The following is a 25,982-nucleotide window of genomic DNA, read 5'->3' on the forward strand; positions in this document are numbered from 1 at the left end:
AATCACAATAGGTGCAACAACCTACGCATTTATGGAATTCCAGAAGGTTCTGAAGGCTCAGACATGATATCCTTCTTGAAAACTCAAGTCCTGCAGATCGTTGGTCTTCCAAAGTCCACTGATTTTAATATCCAACGAGCTCATAGATTAGGTCCTCAAAATGCCTCTTCTTCATCTAAACCAAGATGTATTATTGCCTACTTTCTTCTACATTCTGACCTCATGGCGATTCTCAACACTGCCAACCAACACAAGCAGATGCTTTGGTCCGGTCCCAAAATCTTCTTCAGCCAAGATGTCTCCAAGCCAACTGCTAACTGGCAAAAGGAATTTCTTGACCTCAGACCAGCATTGAGATCTATGAATGCCCACTATGGTCTTATTCACCCCTGCTTTTTCAAAGTGACTTATAAAGACAGACCTTTTTCCTTTGATGATCCAGCTGACCTTCCGAAATTCATACATGCTCATAAGGGAGTAATTATGGAACTGAGCAAACCTTAATTTTATGTTATTTGCTCCATTTATTGATAGTCAAGTTTTCAATATGTAGTCTTCAAGACTTAACTGTTTTCTTCTTTGTTTCCCCCCTTGTTTCTTAGGTCTTCCTTGTGTAGAATTACTGCCAATGCTCATACCCACGTTGCCCTTGCGTTTGTAATGTCCGATTCATTCCGCTGTATTTTTTCCTATTGTTTGGTAAGTTCCCTTCCATTTTGTTATATTTGTCTGCCACTTTGTCTATGGACTTTATTTTTGTCCCTCTTCCCTATTTTGTTATAATATGACAGACTTGTTACTCCTCGTTGTTCCCCTTTTGGAGTGGCTGTTTTGCTCTTCGCCACCCCCCTCCCACCTTAATGTTCTTCCTATTGCTGCATTTTATGACTAAAGCCACTTGGATTTTGGTCATCTTCTTTCTTTTAACTCTTAGGGGACGATTCCGATCCGGGAGAGCTGTTCGTAGCCTTACCTTGCGACCGACCCGTACCCGGAGCCGGTCCGTCCTGTTCATGAAGTATGATGCACATAACTGCCAAAAACCCGACCGACCCATACGCTGTGATTCAAGCTCCGTTCTCCGTCCGAGCCGTAACTCCTAACGCCAAACTGAGTCGCCCGGAAGCAGTATCCATAGCAGTTTCCGCCCGGACAAGTACGATGCGTACTTCCTACGCGCCGGACGGGTCTCCACGTACGGTACAGCACGTCACAGCATTCGGAAAATAAGCATATCAGGTACGATTCGCGCCACAACACAATCCAAGGCTATGAGATGGACCAGCTTGCAACCGGTACGAGACGGAGCAACAAACAGCGTGTACGAGACGAACACATCATGAATCACATCGCGCAGGTCATACCACTACTCTACATCTATGACCGGATCAGGAACAGACGCGGACGGCGCAGACGGTAAGTCAGACACCAACCACACAAACAAACGACACGTACCCACAAACTGTCACACACACACACAGGGGATCCATATCCTGGCTACTGACAACAGGCCACCATAGGGGTTGTATGGCCAGCACCACTACCACCCTCACTCATAGGGTTCATGTTGACCATCACCACTGCCACCCACACCCATAGGGGACCTGTTGCCCAGCACTGCTGCCACCCCCACCCATAGGGGACCTGTTGCCCAGCACTACTGCCACCCCCACCCATAGGGGACCTGTTGCCCACCACTACTGCCACCCCCACCCATAGGGGACCTGCTGCCCAGCACTACTGCCAACCCCCAACCATAGGGGACCTGTTGGCCAGCACCACTGCCACCCCCACCCATAGGGCTCATGTTGACCATCACCACTGCCACCCCCACCCATAGGGGACCTGTTGCCCATCACTACTGCCACCCCCACCCATAGGGGACCTGTTGCCCATCACTACTGCCACCCCCACCCATAGGGCTTATGTTGCCCATCACTACTGCCACCCACCCCCACCCATAGGGCTTATGTTGCCCATCACGACTGCCACCCCCACCCATAGGCTTATGTTGCCCATCACTGCTGCCACCCCCACCCATAGGGCTTATGATGCCCATAACTACTGCCATCCCCACCCATAGGTGACCTGCTGCCCATCACTACTGCCACCCCTACCCATAGGGGACCTGTTGTCCAGCACCACTACCACCCCCACCCATAGGGTTAATGTTGACCGTCACCACTGCCACCCCCCCATAGGGGACCTGTTGCCCAGCACTACTGCCACCCCACCCATAGGGCTTCATGTTGCCCACCACTCCTGCCACCCCCACCCATAGGGCTTATGTTGCCTATCACTCCTGCCACCCCCACTCATAGGGCTTATGTTGCCCATCACTCCTGCCACCCCCACCCATAGGGGACCTGTTGCCCAGCACTACTGTCACCCCCACCCATAGGGGACCTGTTGCCCAGCACTACTGCCACCCCCACCCATAGGGGACCTGTTGCCCAGCACTACTGCCAACCCCCACCCATAGGGGACCTGTTGGTCAGCACCACTGCCACCCCCACCCATAGGGCTCATGTTGCCCATCACCACTGCCACCCCCACCCATAGGGGACCTGTTGCCCATCACTACTGCCACCCCCACCCATAGGGGACCTGTTGCCCAACACGACTGCCACCCCCACCCATAGGCTTATGTTGCCCATCACTGCTGCCACCCCCACCCATAGGGCTTATGTTGCCCATAACTACTGCCATCCCCACCCATAGGGGACCTGCTGCCCATCACTACTGCCACCCCTACCCATAGGGGACCTGTTGTCCAGCACCACTACCACCCCCACCCATAGGGCTCATGTTGACCGTCACCACTGCCAACCCCACCCATAGGGGACCTGTTGCCCAGCACTACTGCCACCCCCACCCATAGGGGTTCATGTTGCCCATCACTCCTGCCACCCCCACCCATAGGGCTTATGTTGCCTATCACTCCTGCCACTCCTACTCATAGGGCTTATGTTGCCCATCACTCCTGCCACCCCCACCCATAGGGGACCTGTTGCCCAGCACTACTGCCACTCCCACCCATAGGGGACCAGTTGCCCAGCACTACTGCCACCCCCACCCATAGGAGACCTCTTGCCCATCACTACTGCACCCCCACCCATAGGGTTTATGTTGCCCATTACTACTGCCACCCCCACCCATAGGGGTTTATGTTGCCCATCACTCCTGCCACCCCCACCCATAGGGCTTATGTTGCCCATCACTCCTGCCACCCCCACTCATAGGGCTTATGTTGCCCATCACACCTGTCACCCCCACCCATTGGGGGCTTGTTGCCCAGCACTACTGCCACCCCCACCCATAGGGGACCTGTTGCCCAGCACTACTGCCACCCCCACCCATAGGGGACCTTTTGCCCCTCACTCCTGCCACCCCACCCATAGGGCTTATGTTGCCCATCACTACTGCCACCCCCACCGATAGGGGTTCATGTTGCCCATCCCTTCTGCCACCCCCACCCATAGGATGTGTGATGCGCCACACATCCATCATACACCAACATTAGGTAAGTCAGCAAAATACATCCCCCCTAACATAATGACAACAGTTTGTAGTCTGTGACAAATTCCTACAACAGTGATCATGACTTCGAACATACAATGTAACTACCATCACATGTGTGACCAAAAACTGAGTGTGGCCTACATAAGGCAAGCATCACTAGCACTGTGGCAATGTAAAAATAACACCCCCTCACTGTGTAGAACAAAAGTTAAGTGTGTGCTCCCAAACTGCAGCAGATGTTGAGCATTGTAGTGATGGGGTCCAAAACCCGCCTCATCACAGTGACCAAAAGGTAAGTGACCTCATGGACAAAGCAGCAAATGCCAAACAGCATGTATGATTCCTGATCCTAACACATGAAACCCTTTTGGGCCAAAGTAGTGGTTGTGTCCCATAGCCACAGAGATGTGGTGAGGCTAACAGTGCTGTGACAACCTAACATACTCTCGGCCATGTGCAGACAAGCACCACCCATGGGGGCTGACAATGCACACAGTGTACAATGACACAAAAGCAGAAGTGACCATCACAAAGCATACACACGTCTCGAAAATAGACACACTAATCAAAACAACCTGTGTAGACTGTAGGTGCAGGTCACAAACTCGCATTGCATGACAGCAATGGCACTTGACAACCAGGATGAATGTGCACAATGATGTGATATGACTCACAGGGACAGTAGGGTTAATCACAAAAACAACTTCCAGACAATGGCCCACAACAGCAATACCAATGCACGGGTGTAGATGCACTAACACAAACAGGCAACCTCACACTGCACATCTGACACAACATGTGTGTGTGTGTGTCTCAGTATCCCCAGGCAACTACACAACACATGAGGGGGGCTGAACCGCAGTGAGACAGATGTGGACACAGTGCCATACAAATGTAACCCATCAATGGGCCCCCCTTAGTGGGCAATCAGGCATTGTGAGATGAGAGGGAGCACAACAGACACATGTGACACAAGCTGGAATTAATAGCATCTAACACAGCAAGAGACTGACACACAACAGCACTACCCCCAGGGACCAGATGTTGGGGGACAAAAGCATGCATGACACCTCCATTGTGATGACAAATGTAGATGTCGTACAAACTGGGAAACTCAGACATGTGTCCTGTGCCACAAACGTACATTACACCTACACAAACACAAATCACTCAGCATGGCCTGTCATCCATGGACAAACGGGAGCTAGGGGCCCATACATGCAAACATTTACATCAGTCCACCCAAAACACCACACACCCTGAACTGCACCAATATGCATCTGTGAAGGCCACATGGACAGGTGACATTGCACATGCACCCATGACAAACACAGTAATGTTGGGAGGAACTAAGGTGCACAGACACATCACACAAGGACATTTTACAACCCTGGTGAATGACAGACTTACTGCACAGTTTGCGGAACATGGTGATGACGTCCAGGCTCACGTAACCTCCCGAATACCTGCCACAGTCCCAAGACAATGCAGAAGCCAAGGAGAACCACAAGGCACACATGCTGACACCTGCTAACATTTCAGCCCTGAACCGGACAAGTGGGAGCAGTCACACACACATACACGTGTCTCAATCACTGAAAGGTACCACCTAGGGACAAATACATGATATTGCGAACAAACAAGTGCCTCGGGGACCCCTGACTGTGTCCCATCTGCGTCTGACAACATTATCACCACTCAGAACTGACAAATCCCAATGATGAAACACAATTTAACAGTAGTGTGTCATGCACCCACACATCTGGTAGCCCATGGCAAAGTTGCGGGATGAACACAATACCATTCAGCAAGCATCAACAACAGGAACATATCAAGGGAACAATACCTGTGTATGAAAAGGGATGTGGACACACACACATATGCCCACACAACACATAAACATGGGCCCTGGCACTGTCAATGAACACCACCCTTACTTGAGGGGACTCAACTCCTGTGGAAGCTCAGCTGTGCCAAACATAGCCCCAGCAGGTCTCAGTCATGTCAGCAGAACACTTGGTCCTTCAGCCATCAGTTACCACACAATGAAGGCTCTGGGAACAACAGCCTGTGTACGGCAGTGTCCCTTAAGTCATCTGCACATACTCAACACATTTGTCCAGCAAGTTGCACAGAGGACCCAGTTGCTCCTACACCAATGATGCCCACACTTACATGTCCAGTGGAGATGCGGCCACAGTCAGGCAAATAGACAAATTGGACATTGGGAAGCACATCATATGTGCATGTGTGCAAGCCACAGATATGTCCATGCAAATGAAATGTGTACAGAGATGTTCACAAATTGTTAATCATGACACACCCAGTTAGCTGCAAAGGATGATATGGATAACGATCTGATTAGGATACACATTTCATGGACCACATGGAGTACCTCACATCAACACCTCAGTATTCAACATTTGAAATACAGCATTACAACTGCAAGTTCATGCTAAACATCATCAACATAATGTACAGCTAAATCAAATTCACAAGGATAAAGCAAAAAGCTTTATTCAGCAGATGAAAAATTAAAACTCCGTTCAAACCAAAGGCCATGGCCAGTACATTATCAAATTGCAAGAAGTGAACTTGAGTGACAACTATCACACGTTGCTTGCCTGCACTGCTGAGGACAGGGGACATCCCCTCGGAGGGGCACACATGGGGGCAGGCCAGGCACTGCAGGGACAGGATCAGGGAGCAGCAGAAGGAGACAGTGAAGGGGTGGTTGATGCAGGACAGCCACTGGCAACTGCAGTGGAGCTGACTGAAGTAGTGGGTGCAGTCACAACTGTGGGGCACAAGTCAGATGGGGTGGGTGCCGGCACAACTGCAGTGGGCAGGTCAGATGGAGTGGATTGGGTCCCCACTGCAGTGCCCACGTCAGACGGGGTGGTCGAAGACTCCACTACAGTGCATAACTCAATGTGAGCGGAATGGGGGTCAGGTGAGGTCGGCAGGACAGAGGGGGGACACGGTCCCCACATCAGTGGCACTAATTGTCTGACTGGGGGTGGAAGAGCAAGTGGTAAGGGGGAGGGCCTCAGCATTTTGGGGATGGTGTATCTATGGGTGGGGGAACCTGGGGCAGGGTGTGGCGGGGGAACCTGTGGAATGGTGGCCTGGGAGATGAAGGACGGAGACTTTGTCGTGGAGCTGCGGGGGTGGGGTCTTGCTCTTCCGGCTCCGGGGGGACTTGCGGGTGGGGGCCTCAGTCTGACTGCGCCTGGGGGAGGGTGTCTGGGTGTGAGGGCCACTCACCTCTGTGTGTGGGGACTTCCTCTTCCCCTTGTAAGATGGATCTGCTGGGTCAGTGGGAAAGAGGCCAAGGTCACAGAGGAAGAGCTTCTGGGGAGATTGGGTTGCAGGAGAGGCAAGGGAAGGGGTCTTGGAGGGAGAGGTATCTGAGGACTGCGGAGTGCTTGTGGATGACTGTGTGTGTTTTTGCAAACCATCCCCTGTGAGTGTGTTATCAGTCCCCTGAGGTTGCTTGTGTGCACGTTTAGACCTTGGTTTGGGTGTCTGTGTGCTGCCCGTGACTGTGGGTCTGGGTGAAGGTGCTGGTGTGTGTGTGCTTGGGACAGGTAGGGTACTAGGAATTGTGGGTGGTGCAGGGGTAGGAGGGGTGCGGGACTGTTGGAGGAGGGACACTGCTGCCATCAGGGAGGAGGCCACGGACTGATTGGTCCTCTGTAGGGCAGACATGTCTGATGAAATGCCCACCATGAATGACACCAGTTGTGTTAACAGACTGTTGTGTGCATGGAGGACACTCAGCATTGATGTCTGCCCTACATAGATCTGTCTAAGCAAGTCCACAGACTCCTCACTCAGGGCAGCAGGGGACACAGGGGCAGGGGGTGCAGTGCCTGGCATGAAGGAGACATGCTCCCGAACACGGGAGCCTCCATGGACCTCTGGGATGGGAGCCGGTGGGAGGGTGGTGATGGTGGTGGTGTGGGCGGGGGCGGGGACAGCTTCACTAGCTGGGGTTTAGTGACTGCTGACACTCGCCTCCACAAGGGAGTCATCCTCCGAGCTGCTGTGGCCCTCAGCTGGGGTGGATTGTGCTGAGGACTCCTCGATGTGGCTCCACTCGCCCTCCGTGCCACTGGGTCCCTCCGACTCCTTGCCTTCTGTCCCAGTCAGGCTCTGTGGCTCCTCCTGGTCCGTAGAGCTGTCCCCTACTGTGGCCGTGGATGTATCTGGATAGAATTAGGAGACAAAGAGAACAACATACATAGAGGAGTTGGTCTTACGGCTAGGGCGCTCGACCTTGGACCTGGGGGAACTGGGTTTGAGTCTCGGTAATGACGCTAAACATCCTGTGATTCTGGGCAAATCACTTAATCTCCCCGTGCCTAACAAAAAAATGAATGTGTGCCCTCATGTAACGTAACAGTAACTGGTGCTATGTAAAGCGCTCTGATACCTGATTGGAATCGGGTCACGTTCGCGCTATATAAAACTCTTAAAAAAAAACAAAAAACCCATCAGTCACCAATCATGTAAAGTAAAACAAATAAATACACTACAATACCCATAAACACCAGTGGGTATCACGTGACAACCATAGAGAAGACCCCTATATAAGGCATACAAGAGAATACCATATCCTCTTTCTTTGCAGGAAAAATAAACAATTAAGTCCAAGAATAATCAAAACACATGGTGACTTCCGGAAGCAGCTGAAAAGGCAGAACCAAGCATGGAAGGAAATCCATCAGCCAACGGGCAGGAACAAGACTTGAAGGCAGCTTCAATGGAACAGCTGCTCATGAAGAGATGTAAAACAAATCCATAAGCGAGGAAGAGTAGCAACTTAGTTGAGATCAGAACCTGAAATGGAAAGACAAGCCGTAATACCACACTCCCATTAAGAGGGACACATAATAACAAGGGGGAAGGGTAGAAGACAGCAGGAGCATAGAATGCGATATATACAGCATAAAAGCAGAAATATAATATAATACAGAATCAAGGGTTGGATAATCCTCGCCTCCGTGTACTTAATAGAATTGAAAATTCTTGTCACTTATGTTCGCAAATTTGGAATTCTATGTCAGGACAGGAGGCTCCGATTATGCTTGTTCAAAGCTGCGCCACCACAACAGATGCAATATTTACAATTGGTTTATAATAAAAAGTTTTAAATGTAGAATCAGATGACCAATCAGCTGCATTCATAATGTCCAACAAACTGACACCTACAGGAAAAGCTTTAGATGCCATAGCACCACGAGCAGAATGAGCACCAAATCTTGAAACATCAATACAAGCTTCTCCCAGGAGCCACCGCACCCATCTTGCTAGGGTAGCTGGGGTCACTGGTTGAAAAGGTTTTTGTAAAGCCATCAACAATTGACCCCCCATATCTTTGCGAAAACCTGCAGTACTTACCTCATAATCCCGGATACATTGTACCACACATATTTTAGGATTACCAGGAAACATGGGATAGGTGACAGAGGAGATGTTACATTTAGTGCGTCTGGTGATCAAGAAAGTGACACCCTCCGGAGAAAATCTAGGCCTCAGTCTGACTGCGCCTGGGGGAGGGTGTCTGGGTGTGAGGGCCACTCACCTCTGTGTGTGGGGACTTCCTCTTCCCCTTGTAAGATGGATCTGCTGGGTCAGTGGGAAAGAGGCCAAGGTCACAGAGGAAGAGCTTCTGGGGAGATTGGGTTGCAGGAGAGGCAAGGGAAGGGGTCTTGGAGGGAGAGGTATCTGAGGACTGCGGAGTGGTTGTGGATGACTGTGTGTGTGTTTGCAAACCATCCCCTGTGAGTGTGTTATCAGTCCCCTGAGGTTGCTTGTGTGCACGTCTAGACCTTGGTTTGGGTGTCTGTGTGCTGCCCGTGACTGTGGGTTTGGGTGAAGGTGCTGGTGTGTGTGTGCTTGGGACAGGTAGGGTACTAGGAATTGTGGGTGGTGCAGGGGTAGGAGGGGTGCCGGACTGTTGGAGGAGGGACACTGCTGCCATCAGGGAGGAGGCCACGGACTGATTGGTCCTTTGTAGGGCAGACATGTCTGATGAAATGCCCACCATGAATGACACCAGTTGTGTTAACAGACTGGTGTGTGCATGGAGGACACTCAGCATTGATGTCTGCCCTACATAGATCTGTCTAAGCAAGTCCACAGACTCCTCACTCAGGGCAGCAGGGGACACAGGGGCAGGGGGTGCAGTGCCTGGCCTGAAGGAGACATGCTCCCGAACATGGGAGCCTCCATGGACCTCTGGGATGGGAGCCGGTGGGAGGGTGGTGACGGTGGTGGTGTGGGCGGGGGCGGGGACAGCTTCACTAGCTGGGGTTTAGTGACTGCTGACACTCGCCTCCACAAGGGAGTCATCCTCTGAGCTGCTGTGGCCCTCAGCTGGGGTGGATTGTGCTGAGGACTCCTCGATGTGGCTCCACTCGCCCTCCGTGCCACTGGGTCCTTCCGACTCCTCGCCTTCTGTCCCAGTCAGGCTCTGTGGCTCCTCCTGGTCCGTAAAGCTGTCCCCTCCTGTGGCCGTGGATGTATCTGGATAAAATTAGCAGACAAAGAGAACAACATACATAGAGGAGTTGGTCTTACGGCTAGGGCGCTCGACCTTGGACCTGGGGGAACTGGGTTTGAGTCTCGGTAATGACGCTAAACATCCTGTGATTCTGGGCAAATCACTTAATCTCCCCGTGCCTAACAAAAAAATGAATGTGTGCCCTCATGTAACGTAACAGTAACTGGTGCTATGTAAAGCGCTCTGATACCTGATTGGATTCGGGTCAAGTTCGCGCTATATAAAACTCTTTAAAAAAAACAAAAAACCCATCAGTCACCTGCACTGACTGCACACACCACAGTGAGTACATCACATCACAGGGAAAGCCATGGCACCATCAGCTGAACACTGCTCAAAGTGCTCACACCGTTTAGAATAAGCAAATTGTCAGTCTCACCATCAAACATGGCACTCATACCCCTCCTGGACTTGCACCCATATGTCTGTTGCATGTTGGATGCTAATACCCCAATGTGTCAACATGCACCACCTACACATTTTTTGGACATGCAAGTGAACATGTAGGAGTATGTCACTATACATACATCACATCTCTTGCCACTCAGGAAGTACAGGTGTCAGGATGAAGGGATGGCCAGAGTCTCATTTCACATGCTTGTGATGCATGCCAGCAACACACACTATGATGTTCTCATGTCCTGATAGTCAATGCCACAATGGGGTTCCTGGAGCACACTTGAACCCATTGCAGGATCACTCTTAGCAAGTCAAATGCCATGGCACTGGCATGCCTGGAAAGTCAGTCAACACTGTCTCCTGTCACAGGGGCAGGGCATCCAGACAACAACAGTATGCACTGTGTCACAATCATAGCTCAGGGGTAAAGCAGACTCTGCAGCTGACAAGTGCACTTGCCCATCCCCTGCAAACAACATATCCTGGACCCAGAAGACCACACATCATACAAAACAGACATATGAGTCTCTGCGAACACAACTCTCTGTACATTAGCACATCACAGTCTGCTGTGCATGTAACACAGCTGCCTGAAGTGCACAGTTGCATACACCATTGTGCACTGTCAAATGATCACACACCTATATGTCACACAGGGCTTGTCTCTCATAGTCACATCTCAGATGTCATGCTGCCCCTCAAACTCATGAACACCCCAGTTGTACGTAACAGGAAGCCACACCACAATGACACAGAGGCAGACACCTGAAGGCACATGTCACTAAGCACAACCTGTAAATTGATACACAGGAGTGGGATTACAGAGTGTTTCTAAATTCCCTTGAGTAGGCATGACTGCCCAGGTCTACGTGAAACAGTGTTTAGCCCTGGACAGTAGTCAGGTGGCTAAGCAAGTGTGACACACTTCAAAATTTGCGAACATATGTGAAAAGAATTTTCAATTCTATTAAGGACACGGAGGCGAGGATTATGCTTCTCAATTTTCTTTACTGAAAATTCTCAGCAGCCAATCATGTAAAGTAAAACAAATAAATACACTACAATACCCATAAACACCAGTGGGTATCACGTGACAACCATAGAGAAGACCCCTATATAAGGCATACAAGAGAATACCATATCCTCTTTCTTTGCAGGAAAAATAAACAGTTAAGTCCAAGAATAATCAAAACACATGGTGACGTCCGGAAGCAGCTGAAAAGGCAGAACCAAGCATGGAAGGAAATCCATCAGCCAACGGGCAGGAACAAGACTTGAAGGCAGCTTCAATGGAACAGCTGCTCATGAAGAGATGTAAAACAAATCCATAAGCGAGGAAGAGTAGCAACTTATTTGAGATCAGAACCTGAAATGGAAAGACAAGCCGTAATACCACACTCCCAGTAAGAGGGACACATAATAACAAGGGGGAAGGGTAGAAGACAGCAGGAGCATAGAATGCAATATATACAGCATAAAAGCAGAAATATAATATAATACAGAATCAAGGGTTGGATAATCCTCGCCTCCTTGTCCTTAATAGAATTGAAAATTCTTGTCACTTATGTTCGCAAATTTTGAATTCTATGTCAGGACCGGAGGCTCCGATTATGCTTGTTCAAAGCTGCGCCACCACAACAGATGCAATATTTACAATTGGTTTATAATAAAAAGTTTTAAATGTAGAATCAGATGACCAATCAGCTGCATTCATAATGTCCAACAAACTGACACCTACAGAAAAGGCTTTAGATGCCATAGCACCACGAGCAGAATGAGCACCAAATCTTGAAACATCAATACCAGCTTCTCCCAGGAGCCACCACACCCATCTTGCTAGGGTAGCTGGGGTCACTGGTTGAAAAGGTTTTTGTAAAGCCATCAACAATTGACCCCCCATATCTTTGCGAAAACCTGCAGTACTTACCTCATAATCCCGGATACATTGTACCACACATATTTTAGGATTACCAGGAAACATGGGATAGGTGACAGAGGAGATGTTACATTTAGTGCGTCTGGTGATCAAGAAAGTGACACCCTCCAGAGAAAATCTAGGACCCGCGAGGTCAAGAGCGCGGATATCGGACACTCGCTTGCAGGACACTAGACAAAGCAGCATAGTTAACTTAGCAGAAAGTTGTTTGCGAGACAGAAACTGATTATCTGGCCAGGCGTCCAAGAAACGTAAGACAATGCAAACATCCCAAAGCTCTGAATACTTAGAGGAAGGTGGTTTCACCAACCGAATATCCCTGAGCAGTTTACCCAATAAAGGGTGTTCACCAATCGGTTTGCCATCAATTGGTACATGACCCGCAGAAATGGCTGACCGGAAATTATTGACAGTGCGATAGGCGAGGCCGGAAGCAGCAAGGGATGCAAGAAAATTCACTACCATGGAGACATCTGCTGAAGCGGGATCCACCTCCCGTTGAGAGCACCAATCACACCATCATTTCCAGGCTGTGGCATAACGCTTGTGTGTGTTGGGTGACCAAGCTTCACTGATAAATCGGGCAGCGTCTCGCAAAAGGCCTGGGACTTTCCAGCGATCCCCGAAATTCGCCACGAAACCAGCAAGAGTTGGCCGGATGTTACCACAGGGTGAGGGGACTTGAGAGGGTCTAGCAACAGATTCCACCGAAGGGGAAGAAGAAGGGGAACCGCACATAACATTTCCAGAAGTACTGGGAACCACGGCTGAGCCCGCCAAAGAGGAGTGACTAGAATCAACTCCAACTGATAATATTTGGTTCCGGCCAAGACCCTGGGAATCATTACAAACGGAGGAAATGCATAACAGAGAGACGGAGGCCACACCTGAAGAAAAGCATCCGTTGCAAGAGCCTCCGGGTCGGGACACCAGCTGAAGAATGCTGAAAGTTACGTGTTGAGTTGGGAGGCAAAAAGATCGATCTGACAAGGACCCCATGTGTGTATCAACAACCGGAACACTCGAGGATGAAGCCTCCAATCACTGAAATCCCGCAGATGTCGGGAACTCCAATCGGCAACTTGGTTGCTGCACCCGGGGAGATACTCCGCCACCACAAACAGTTTGTTTTGAAGGCAAAAGTGCCAAAAGTCCTTGGCAATCTCCGTCAGAAGTCGGGACCGAGTCCCGCCCAACTTGTTCACATAACGAACCGCTGACACATTGTCCATGCGGCGAAGAATGCAACAATTCGTCTGACGAGGAGAAAGGCAGCGAATTGCAAAGGAACTTGCCAGAAGTTCCATGCAATTTATGTGGAGATTTAATTCTTCCGGAGACCACTGGCCGCCCGTGGACACTGGACCGCAACGGGCTCCCCAACCCCAACGACTGCATTCGGATTCCATCACCACCTCCGGAGTGGTGCTGAAGAGGGCTCGACCATTCCATGACTCCATGTGTTCTAGCCACCACAACATCTCCCACCGCGCCTCCTCCGAGAGAGGAATCTGGTCGGAATACGGGAGGCCTTTCTGGAGATTTCAGATCTTCAGCCTTTGAAGCGCCCGATAATGAAGGGGACCCGGGAAGATCGCTTGGATAGAGGAGGCTAACAAGCCGACGATCCGGGCTACAGGACACAATCTGCTTGTGCAAAATCAACCTCAACTCTCTCTTGATTGATCTGATCTTCTGATTGGGCATGAGGAGTTGACAAGTAAGGGAGTCTACAAGAAAGCCCAGGAACTCGACAGACTGAGACGGAATCAACACTGATTTCTGAGGGTTGATCAAGAAGCCCAGATTCTGCAACAGATCTACCGTCCAAGCAAGATGTTCCATGACTAGAGGAGGACTCCGACCCATGATGAGAATATCGTCCAAATAAATGATCAGGCGAACCCCCCGGGCTCGAAGAAGCTCGACTACAGGCATCAGAAGTTTTGTGAAGCACCAAGGTGCTGACGAGAGGCCGAAAGGAAGGACTTTGTACTCGTACCAAATTCCCTGCCATTGGAATTGAAGAAAACGATGATGAGGTCTGTAAATGGGCACTGACAGATAGGCATCTTTTAGATCCAAGCGGACCATCCAGTCCCCTTCCTGAAGAAGATCGCGGAGAAGATGGATTCCAACCATCTTGTGACGATATACAACCCATCCATTGAACTCCTTGAGATTTAAAACAAGCCTGGATCCACCCCCCTTCTTCTGAACGAGGAAAACGTTGCTGACGAAACCCTGAGGATGGCGATCCGTCCTCTCTATGGCCCCTTTTTGAAGAAGAGACTCGATTTCGATGGAAATGAACTCTTGATCTTAAAGGGAAAAAAATCATTGGGCGAGGAGCGAGAGACTGAGAGGGGGAATGAAAAAACTCTATTTTGTAACCCTGTACTGATTCCAGGATCCACACATCCTGTGAGATTTTTTGCCAATTGTTGAGAAAAAATTGGATTCTGCTCCCAATTGAATTATGGAAAAAGGAAGCAGGCTCACCTGAGGTTGACGCATCACGTTGACCTCCCTGGTTGCCTCCATAACGACCTTTCCGGTTGTTGTTGCGGGAACCACGCGTTGGAAAGAAGGAGGAGGAAGAGTCTTGAAATTTGCCACGGGTGGTATTATATCCCCGCTGGGCGCCTTGTTGATAACCGCGGCCGAACGACCGCCCCCGATGTCGTCCGGCCAAAAACCGGGCGAAAAGCCCGCTTTAGTGAACCCTGTGCCTTGTCAAGGCCGCTGAATGTTGCGACAAACTTAGTTAGTTCTTTTAAAAATGGCTGCCCAAAAAGGAGACCTTGTGCCAAAGGACCAGCCTCAGAGGTAGACAATTCCGCCAACTTTGGGTCAAGTTTCAACAGAATAGAGCGGCGGCGCTCACAGGACATGGCACAATTGGCATTGCCTAACTGACAGATGGCTCGTTGAGCCCAGCCTATCAGGTCGTCAGGATCAATATTTTGACCTGAAGCCTTGGACTTGAATCCTAAATCTAATATTTTGGTAAGGGGACCAGTCAAATCGAGCAATTTATCTTGGCAGGAACGCCATGCCCGGTCGATTCCCTTTTTAGGATCCTTGGTATATTTCTTTAAATAGGTGAGCATAGAGGGGTCCACTTCCGGAGTGTCCGCGACCTTGTCCGCCAAATCAGGTCTGGGGCATTCGGAACGCAAGCACGCAGGGACATCCTGTGGAAAAGCTTGACGCAGGTGGGACTGCACATACTCAGCAACCTCCGTAGAGCGGAGCCAAGACGAGGAGTTTGGATGGACAATTGCGGTGGGCTCAAAGGTAAGTAAATGTGGATGGGTGGGAGCATCGACAAAACGTTCTTTGAGTTTCTTCTTAGCTGGGGAAGGAGAAGCCTCTGACTCAGAGGGCACATCAGAGGAGGAATTTCCATCATCTCTGAGGGGCGAACTAGAGGAAGCGTCCTTGGAAGAACAACCATAAGAGTGGTCAGTGGAAAGGTTTGTAGCCAATTTAGCACAATTCGAAGAATGCGGATTTGTTGGAAAAACCCACTCCCACGCCGGAAGGGTGGTGGTGGTGTTCTCCCAGACACGCTGTGGTAGCTTGGCTCGAGCGGTAAGGAAGGCACCGTGTTAAGCATACGCTATACCCACACAATAACCATGCGTGCATCCGTTCCAAAAACGACACTACACCTTAAAAATTATGAAAATATCTCTGTGTTTATCTTCTTTTCTCTTAGTTACTGATTAAATAAATAATAATACAATCACAGTACACAAGCTTCTCCTTAGAAAGTGCAGGTCAAATAAATAATAACACTTTACAGGTGCAATAAATAGGATCAGGTCAAATAAATACTGTGAGGGAATAAATACTGTACAGGAATAAGTTAGCTCAGGACAATAAATACATTACAGGAATAACTTAGATAAATACAATAAATACAGTACCCTCAATAAATAATATCAGCCAACAATGACATTTGTAAAATCAGATCACATTTAAAATACTATGGGCTGATTTGGCCCAGTCACAGCTTGTGGTTAGGTGGATGGCCTGAGGGTGTCTCACCTAGCTTGGGTAAGGCTGAGGCTAGAACTGAGGTAGATCAAGGGTAATCTAGGAATCTGGCTCTCCCAAACTACACAACCCCTCACACAGGTCACTGTATCAGTCTCAGTCCACCCCTGGCACTCCCAGGCTGGTTCTAACACCTCTTTATCTCTTAGGATGGTCTCTTAGAGCTCCACAGGGCCTTAGGCGCCCTCTATTCCACTTACTGCCCTTTTTATGAAGCTCCGACGCCGCTGGAGTCGTGTCGATGCCGTGAGGCGGTTCCGGTTCGATGTCGGCGGCCTCGGCTCAATGTCGACCTCCGGTTCGATGACGTCGGGCAGTCTTGGCTCGATGTCGACTTCCGACGGCTCCGGTTCGATGTCGGCGGCCTCGGCTCGATGTCGACTTCCGTCGGCTCCGGAGTGCGATCTCCACTCCCGACCTCCGGTGCTCCTCTCCTCGGGTTCCGGCGACTCCGGAGTGCGACCTCCACTCCCGACCTCCGGCACGATTCTCTTCAGGCCGGCGACTCCGGAGTGCGATCTCCACTCCCGACCTCCGGCACGCTTCACCTCGGTCTCCGGCGACTCCGGAGGGCGGACTTCACTCCCCCGTCGACGCCGCACACTCGACCTCAGGTGACTTCCTCCTCGACCTCTGGTACTCTCTACGACCTCCGTCGGCGCCCTCTCTCGACCTCTGGCGGCTCCGGGTACGACGTCTGCTTTCCAGTCAGCGCCGCTTCTCCACCTCGGGCTCCAGGTCTCTAGGCTTCACGACGTCGGACTTCAGGTAGTTACCAGTAACCAGGTCAGGAACTTGCTGTTCTTTACTTTTAAGGCCTGTTCCTGCTGTCCAGGTCCTTAAGATGGTTTTTCTTGCTTTCTCCCACACAGGGCTCCAGGCTGGGCTCAGTCAGTAGGGACTAGTATCAAGGGTGGGTTTATGGACCCCACTCCAGGCACAAGTTTCCACCCCTGCTGCCTCACTCCTTCCTCCTTCAGGTTTCTGCTGCTCTCTCTTCACCAGTCAGGTGCCAACTGCCAACTCCAACTGTCAACTCTGGCTTAGCTTCCCAACATTCTAAACCGCCTCCAACTGTCACAGGGTTCCAGAATGTTGCAGAAGGTTCTAGTAGGTTCCAGTGGGTTCTGATGATGTCACAGGTGGCCACCATTTTGTGCTCCAGGCCCTCAGACAGAAGTTCCAGGGGTAGATAAAATGGCTCCCTGAATCTGCATCAATACTAAAAAGTCTGGTGGTTCCCAAAAAGGAAAAATACTAACAGGGTTTGAGGCAAAAGTGGGACAAAATAAATAATGATGAGGAGGGACCACCCAAAGGGCTGACAGGTCTAACACGCGTCCCCCCCAGCTGAAAGTGGGGAGAGCTACCCAACCCCTTGGGAGTTCTCATCACTAAGGCGGAAATACCTTGAGAGACCGTCTGCATTGGCGTGGTCCACTCCAGGCCGATGTTCCACCTGAAAGTCCATTCCCTGTAGGGAAATAGACCACCTCAACAACTTGGGATTCTCCCCCTTCATCTGCATCAGCCAACGAAGGGGTCTGTGGTCGGTCTGAACTAGGAAGTGCGAGCCAAACAAGTATGGCCGCAACTTCTTCAGAGCCCATACCACTGCAAAGGCTTCACGCTCTATTGCACTCCACTTCTGTTCCCTGGGAAGTAGTCTCCGGGATAGGAAGACCACGGGTTGATCCAGACCCTCTTCATTGAGTTGCGATAACACTGCCCCAATGCCATGTTCTGATGCATCCGTCTGGACAATGAACTCCTTGGAAAAGTCTGGGGCCCTTAAGACCGGGGCATCGCACATGGCTTTCTTCAGTCTCACAAAGGCCTGCTGACAAGCCTCCGTCCAGACTACCCATCGAGGTTGTTTCTTGGACGCGAGCTCCGTGAGGGGGGCTACAATGGTACCGTACCCCTTCACGAAGCGGCGGTAGTATCCCGTGAGGCCCAGAAAAGCTCGGACCTCAGTCTGTGTCTTGGGGGGTTCCCAGGCCATGATGGCCTCGATCTTCGCCTGGAGGGGTTGCACCGCTCCCCTACCCACCAAGTGTCCAAGGTACACTACCGACCCCTGCCCGATCTGGCACTTGCTGGCCTTGATCGTCAATCCAGCTTGTCTCAGGGCCTGGAGAACAGCTTGCAGGTGACGCAATTGATCCTCCCAGCTGTTACTGAAGACGGCTATGTCATCCAGATAAGCAGCAGAGAAACTCTCCATTCCGGTGAGGATCTGGTTCACCAGACGCTGAAACGTGGCAGGTGCGTTCTTGAGCCCAAAGGGCATCACACAGAACTGGTAGTGGCCATTGGGCGTGGAGAAGGCTGACCTTTCCCTTGCTCCATCAGTCAAAGAGATCTGCCAGTACCCCGAAGTAAGGTCAAAGGTACTTAGATATTGGGCAGCTCCCAGCCGGTCAATCAATTCATCCGCCCTAGGGATCGGATGAGCATCAGTTTTGGTTACTGAATTCAGTCCCCGGTAGTCCACACAGAACCTCAGTTCCGGTTGGGCACCCGGTGGTGCAGCTTTTGGTACTAACACCACCGGACTGGACCAGGGGCTGCTAGAAGGTTTGATCACTCCTAGCTCCAGCATCTTAGTGACTTCACTGTGAATGCTGGCCTTCACCTTGTCTGACATCCGGTAGATCTTGGACTTCACAGGTGGGCTGTCTCCTGTGTCCACGTCATGGACGCACAGGTGAGTCCTACCCGGGACAAGGGAGAACAACGAAGAGTACTGCCCCAGGACCTGGCAGCAGTCCTCCTGCTGTTCAGGAGTTAGAGATGGGGAGAGAATCACTCCCTCCACCGACCCATCCTTCTCTTGAGACGCAAACCAATCGGGGAGAGGCTCGCTTTCCACGTCCTCTGCTCCGTCAGTCACCATCATCAAGATGACTTCGGGCCTCTCGTGGTGGGGTTTGAGGCGGTTGGCGTGCAGCACCCGTAGGGGCTGACGAGGGGTCTTAAGGTCCACCAAGTAGGTAGCCTTACCCTTCTTCTCCAATACCTCAAAGGGTCCTGACCAGCGATCCTGGAGGGCGCTAAGCTCTCCTGGTTCGATCACCCACACTTTCTGGCCAGGCTCCAACTCCACCGGGTGAGCGTTGTGGTCATACCACGCCTTCATTACTGCTTGGCTGGCTTCCAAGTTGTCAGAAGCTTGCTTCCACAACTTAGCCATTTGGCTCCGGAAGGCCAGCATGTAGCTCACCACATCCTGGGGAAGCTTTCTGGGAGTTCTTTCCCATCCGTCTCTCACCAGGTTGAGAGGTCCACGTACAGGGTGCCCATACAAAAGCTCGAAGGGGCTGAAGCCCACTCCCTTCTGTGGCACTTCCCTGTAGGAAAACAATAGACAGGGTAGGAGGACGACCCATTTCCTCCGCAGGCTTTCAGGCAGACTTCTGATCATGCCTTTCAAGGTTTTGTTAAACCTCTCCACCAGACCATTGGTCTGGGGGTGGTAAGGAGTTGTGAACCGGTAGGTCACTCCACACTCCTTCCACATGGCCCGCATGTATGCTGACATGAAGTTGGTCCCCCTGTCGGACACAACTTCCTTGGGAAAACCCACTCGGGTAAAGATTCCCATCAGGGCCCTAGCCACAACAGGTGCTGTTATGGTCCTCAGAGGTATTGCCTCTGGGTACCGTGTGGCATGATCCACCAGGACCAGGATAAACCTGTGACCAGCTGACGTTGGCGGATCTAACGGACCCACAATGTCGATGCCCACCCTTTCAAAGGGGGTGCTAACGACAGGAAGTGGTTCCAGGGGAGCTTTCAGCTTCACCCCTGTTTTCCCACTGGCTTGGCAAGACACACATGTCCGGCAGTAGGTATCGGATGACACTTTCATTTGAGGCCAATAAAAGTGTGGGACAAGACGGGCGAAGGTCTTGTCTTGCCCCAGGTGTCCTGCCAAGGGGATCTCGTGAGCCAACTCCAGAAGGAAGGCTCGATAACGTTGAGGGACTACCAAGGCTCGTGACGATCCATGTAGGGGTGCCTTGGGTTCACTGTAGAGGAGGCCATCCTCCCAGTAAACACTGTAGTTCCCTTCAACGTTCCCTGCTGCCTGGGCTTCGGCCTGACGCCTCAGCCCCTCAAGGGTAGGGCACTCCCTCTGGCCCTGGCAGAATTCCTCCCTGGACGGGCCTCCCTCCACGTGCCACTCGGCCGGGATGGGTAGGTCCTCCAGTTTGGTAACATCCCCCACCGCAGACTCCTGGTACACCACCTCCGGTGGCCTATCCGTCCTACGGGGTGTGGACGCCGAGGCAGGCTCCTCCTGTCCTCGGTTCTTCCCTTGACTGGCAGCTGGCTGGGCCTTTGTTCCAGGCTCCAGCCGAAACGAACTCCCTCTCCGGGTAGTCGCGGACCCTGTGCTCACACAGGCCCAGTCAGGTGTACCCAGCATCTCAGTATGAGTCCGGTATTCCACCTCCTTCCAAGCATTGTGCTCCATGTCATTCCCCAGCAGACAATCAACTGGCACGGCAGGGCTTACGGCAACTCGAAGTGAACCTGCAACCCCCTCCCATTCAAAGGGAACCTCGGCCACCAGATAGTGGCCTGTTCTGCCGTCAGCCATCGCGGCTGGGTGGAGTACATCGGGAATTACCTGCTCTGGAGACACCAGTTGGCTACGTACCATAGTCATACTGGCTCCTGTGTCTCTCAGAGCCTCCCCTCTTTGGCTGTTGATGGTGACCCACTGCCCATACTTTACGGTATTTGCGGGCACCTGGATCTTAGGAACCATCTCCCGTTCTCCCAGGGACACTAAAGTGACACCCGCCCACTCCCTTCCCTTAGTTAAGGGCATCTCCTCCCCGAGCACTGCACTAGCTACTCCGGGGGTCTTTCCTCCAATGGGAGGGGGTGGTCGTTTCGGGCACTTCGCATCTCCCTTATAGTGTCCAACGCCACCGCACTCGTAGCAATGGACAACCCTTGGCTGCTGACTCTGGCCAGGATTAGGGTTTCTGGGTGGGGTAGCCCTAGGGGTGAATCCTGTTCCCTTTCCTTGGAAATTATTTTGGGGGCCTTTGGAGAACTCCTTTTTCTTTTCCCCTCCCTCTTTCTTCTGGGGGGCGCCCTGTCCGGCCTTTTGAGTATCCCCTCCAGTCCCCCTTGTGGACACCCGGTTACTAGCCCAAATGTCCGCCTCCTCAGCAAGCTTCCGGGGACTGGTCAGCTTGCTATCCACCAGGTGTTGACACAGTTCAGGGAAACATTTCTCGAGCAGGTGTTCCTTCAGTACTAAGTCAAACAACCCCTCGTAGTTCCTCACTTCACTGCCCTGAATCCAACCCTCTAGTGCCTTCTTTGCATAGTCCAGGAAGTCCACCCAATTCTGTGTGCCCAGTTTGTGACTACCCCGGAACTTCTGTCTGTACTTTTCGGGTGTTAGTCCAAACTTTCTTATGAGCGCCAGTTTCATGGTGGGGTAGTGGGTCTGCTCATCCTCCTCTAGGGCCAATAATGCATCCCTACCAGCTGGAGGCATGTACTTGTACAATCCCCCTCCCCAGTACTTCTCTGGAACCCCATGGGCCTTTAACGAGACCTCATAGGCCGCTAGCCACTTGGCGATATCGTCACCCGCCCCATAGCTAGCTACTATGTCCTTTGGCAGGTAGGGTTTGGGTTCCCTGGTGATTTCTTGGTCTTTGCTGCCACCATTAGGAACAGTTTGTGCCCCGATCCTTAGGATCTGAAGATCTATCTCTTTCAGCCTTAACTCGTGAGCCATCCTCTGTTCCTCCTTCTCTTTCTCCAGCCTTGCTAAGTCCCATGTGAGCTGTCTTTTCTCCCTCCGGTCTGTTAACTCCACTTCAGATAAGCCACCGCTAGAGACAGTGCTGCCCTTCCTGGAAATGGTTCTGGGCCCCGCTACTAGGTTCCCCACCTCAGGTTGGTACATCCCAGCCCCCTCGCTGTCAGGCTCTCCATCCCTGTCTTCCTCCTCAGCCTTGCTTTCTCGTCGTGCCTCCCCCCAAGCCCTTAAGCTGGTTTGTAATTCAGCCTTCTTGGCTCCTGGGGGACAATACACCCCCTCTCTCTGACAGAACTCTCTGAGTTGGGCCACAGTATAACTTTCCACATTTTCTAAGACAAATTCCATTTTGCCCACTCAGAACAGAAGACAGGTTTTGACAGAAGCAATGCAGGGGGGTACCTTATATAATACCTCCTCCCACCACCAGAGTAAATTTGGAAAAAACAAAAACTCACAATTAGGAAGGCCGCTTTGAGAAAACTCCAGGTGTAGGCCTATGGACTACCCACAGTTATTGTCGAGTATACGTAGGCACAGCTCAATCCCGCCGCTGAACACCAATCATGTTGGAAAAACCCACTCCCACGCCGGAAGGGTGGTGGTGGTGTTCTCCCAGACACGCTGTGGTAGCTTGGCTCGAGCGGTAAGGAAGGCACCGTGTTAAGCATACGCTATACCCACACAATAACCATGCGTGCATCCGTTCCAAAAACGACACTACACCTTAAAAATTATGAAAATATCTCTGTGTTTATCTTCTTTTCTCTTAGTTACTGATTAAATAAATAATAATACAATCACAGTACACAAGCTTCTCCTTAGAAAGTGCAGGTCAAATAAATAATAACACTTTACAGGTGCAATAAATAGGATCAGGTCAAATAAATACTGTGAGGGAATAAATACTGTACAGGAATAAGTTAGCTCAGGACAATAAATACATTACAGGAATAACTTAGATAAATACAATAAATACAGTACCCTCAATAAATAATATCAGCCAACAATGACATTTGTAAAATCAGATCACATTTAAAATACTATGGGCTGATTTGGCCCAGTCACAGCTTGTGGTTAGGTGGATGGCCTGAGGGTGTCTCACCTAGCTTGGGTAAGGCTGAGGCTAGAACTGAGGTAGATCAAGGGTAATCTAGGAATCTGGCTCTCCCAAACTACACAACCCCTCACACAGGTCACTGTATCAGTCTCAGTCCACCCCTGGCACTCCCAGGCTGGTTCTAACACCTCTTTATCCCTTAGGATGGTCTCTTAGAGCTCCACAGGGCCTTAGGCGCCCTCTATTCCACTTACTGCCCTTTTTATGAAGCTCCGACGCCGCTGGAGTCGTGTCGACGCCGTGAGGCGGTTCCGGTTCGATGTCGGCGGCCTCGGCGCAATGACAGTTCTTGACGACGCCGGTAGGCGGTTCCGGTTCGATGTCGGCGGCCTCGGCTCGATGTCGACCTCTGGTTCGATGACGTCGGGCAGTCTTGGCTCGATGTCGACTTCCGACGGCTCCGGTTCGATGTCGGCGGCCTCGGCTCGATGTCGACTTCCGTCGGCTCCGGAGTGCGATCTCCACTCCCGACCTCCGGTGCTCCTCTCCTCGGGTTCCGGCGACTCCGGAGTGCGACCTCCACTCCCGACCTCCGGCACGATTCTCTTCAGGTTCCGGCGACTCCGGAGTGCGATCTCCACTCCCGACCTCCGGCACGCTTCACCTCGGTCTCCGGCGACTCCGGAGGGCGGACTTCACTCCCCCGTCGACGCCGCACACTCGACCTCAGGTGACTTCCTCCTCGACCTCTGGTACTCTCTACGACCTCCGTCGGCACCCTCTCTCGACCTCTGGCGGCTCCGGGTACGACGTCTGCTTTCCAGTCAGCGCCGCTTCTCCACCTCGGGCTCCAGGTCTCTAGGCTTCACGACGTCGGACTTCAGGTAGTTACCAGTAACCAGGTCAGGAACTTGCTGTTCTTTACTTTTAAGGCCTGTTCCTGCTGTCCAGGTCCTTAAGATGGTTTTTCTTGCTTTCTCCCACACAGGGCTCCAGGCTGGGCTCAGTCAGTAGGGACTAGTATCAAGGGTGGGTTTATGGACCCCACTCCAGGCACAAGTTTCCACCCCTGCTGCCTCACTCCTTCCTCCTTCAGGTTTCTGCTGCTCTCTCTTCACCAGTCAGGTGCCAACTGCCAACTCCAACTGTCAACTCTGGCTTAGCTTCCCAACATTCTAAACCGCCTCCAACTGTCACAGGGTTCCAGAATGTTGCAGAAGGTTCTAGTAGGTTCCAGTGGGTTCTGATGATGTCACAGGTGGCCACCATTTTGTGCTCCAGGCCCTCAGACAGAAGTTCCAGGGGTAGATAAAATGGCTCCCTGAATCTGCATCAATACTAAAAAGTCTGGTGGTTCCCAAAAAGGAAAAATACTAACAGGGTTTGAGGCAAAAGTGGGACAAAATAAATAATGATGAGGAGGGACCACCCAAAGGGCTGACAGGTCTAACAGGATTCTTAGAACTTTTGCCTGCAGTAGAACGTGACGTAGACCCAGGAAGCCAACCCTATTGTAGGGCATAGTTACACAGATGGCGCTTTAAAGGCTCAATAGCCTTGACCATGGCTTTATTGACAGAGTGCTGGTCTCCTGCATCAAGAGCCTCGACAAGCTCATGCTCCAATGACCCCGAAGGGTCGTCTTCATAATAATCCTCTTCATAATAATATTCAGACATTATGTCACTGGAGTAGAGACAGATATACCCACCAGAGGATAAGTACGGAGCAAATAACCACTGTCTGCGCAATAAGAGGAGACCCTGAAGTTGCGAGGGACAGACAGTGACGTAATAAGGGGGAGTGGAGAACCCCAAGCAAGCCACAGCAGTACAAGTATGTATGAATACACTGTGCACTGTAACTGTTTGAATGTGGAGGGAGGGCTTGCCTATGAACCCACTCTAGGCAGAGCCTATGCGTCAGTATACAGCCCAAGGCACATAAATATATAAAGCCTGAGCGTCAACAGGAGGTCTGGCAACAATTGGTGGGTGAAGGGCACTGTCAGCTGCCCTTGCGCTCTGTGAGAATCTGAAAACCGTTTGAAAAAACGGTAGAAATCACTGAATTCGGATTCAAAATGGCCGCCGCGCATGCGCGGAACGGCCCGAGAATTGCACCTGAAAGAGGATGCGCATACCCACCTCCGTCTCCCGCTTCACAATAGTGAACGGGGGCGCACGGCGCCCGGTCCGGGAGGTGAAACGCGTTCCCAAATCGCCAGAAAGCCAAACAAACAAGCGGTAAGGGCGCGCGTCAGTAACCAGGAAAGCCGACGGCACACCAAAGGCGTTAAGGCACAATACAACAAGAAAACGAAGGAGTGCAAGTTGCGCATAGTAAATGCAAATTAGCCAAACTTGTAACAATGAAGAGCAAGCGCATCAAATCCCAGATTAACACAGCACAATGAACGTAAAATAAGGAAGTAATGCACTTAACTGCCTGCGGAGCAGCATAGAAAGAGGATATGGTATTCTCTTGTATGCCTTATATAGGGGTCTTCTCTATGGTTGTCACGTGATACCCACCGGTATTTATGGGTATTGTAGTGTATTTATTTGTTTTACTTTACATGATTGGCTGCTGAGAATTTTCAGTAAAGAAAATTGAGAAGCATAATCGGAGC

General features: G+C 51.2%; 1 protein-coding gene across 1 annotated transcript in view; it reads right to left on the reverse strand.

Moving 5' to 3' along the window:
* Nucleotides 1–11,770: 11,770 nt before the first annotated feature.
* LOC146857253 (uromodulin-like) overlaps nt 11,771–25,982 on the reverse strand; it is a 106,051-nt gene continuing 91,839 nt past the window's right edge. Inside the window, exon 9 of the mRNA XM_085647759.1 lies at nt 11,771–11,858. The gene's annotated coding sequence lies outside the window, so the exon portion shown is untranslated. The remainder of the gene's footprint in view (nt 11,859–25,982) is intronic.

The sequence above is a fragment of the Triturus cristatus genome, chromosome 3_2 (genome assembly GCF_964204655.1).
Source record: "Triturus cristatus chromosome 3_2, aTriCri1.1, whole genome shotgun sequence".
Taxonomy (NCBI): Eukaryota; Metazoa; Chordata; class Amphibia; order Caudata; family Salamandridae; genus Triturus; species Triturus cristatus.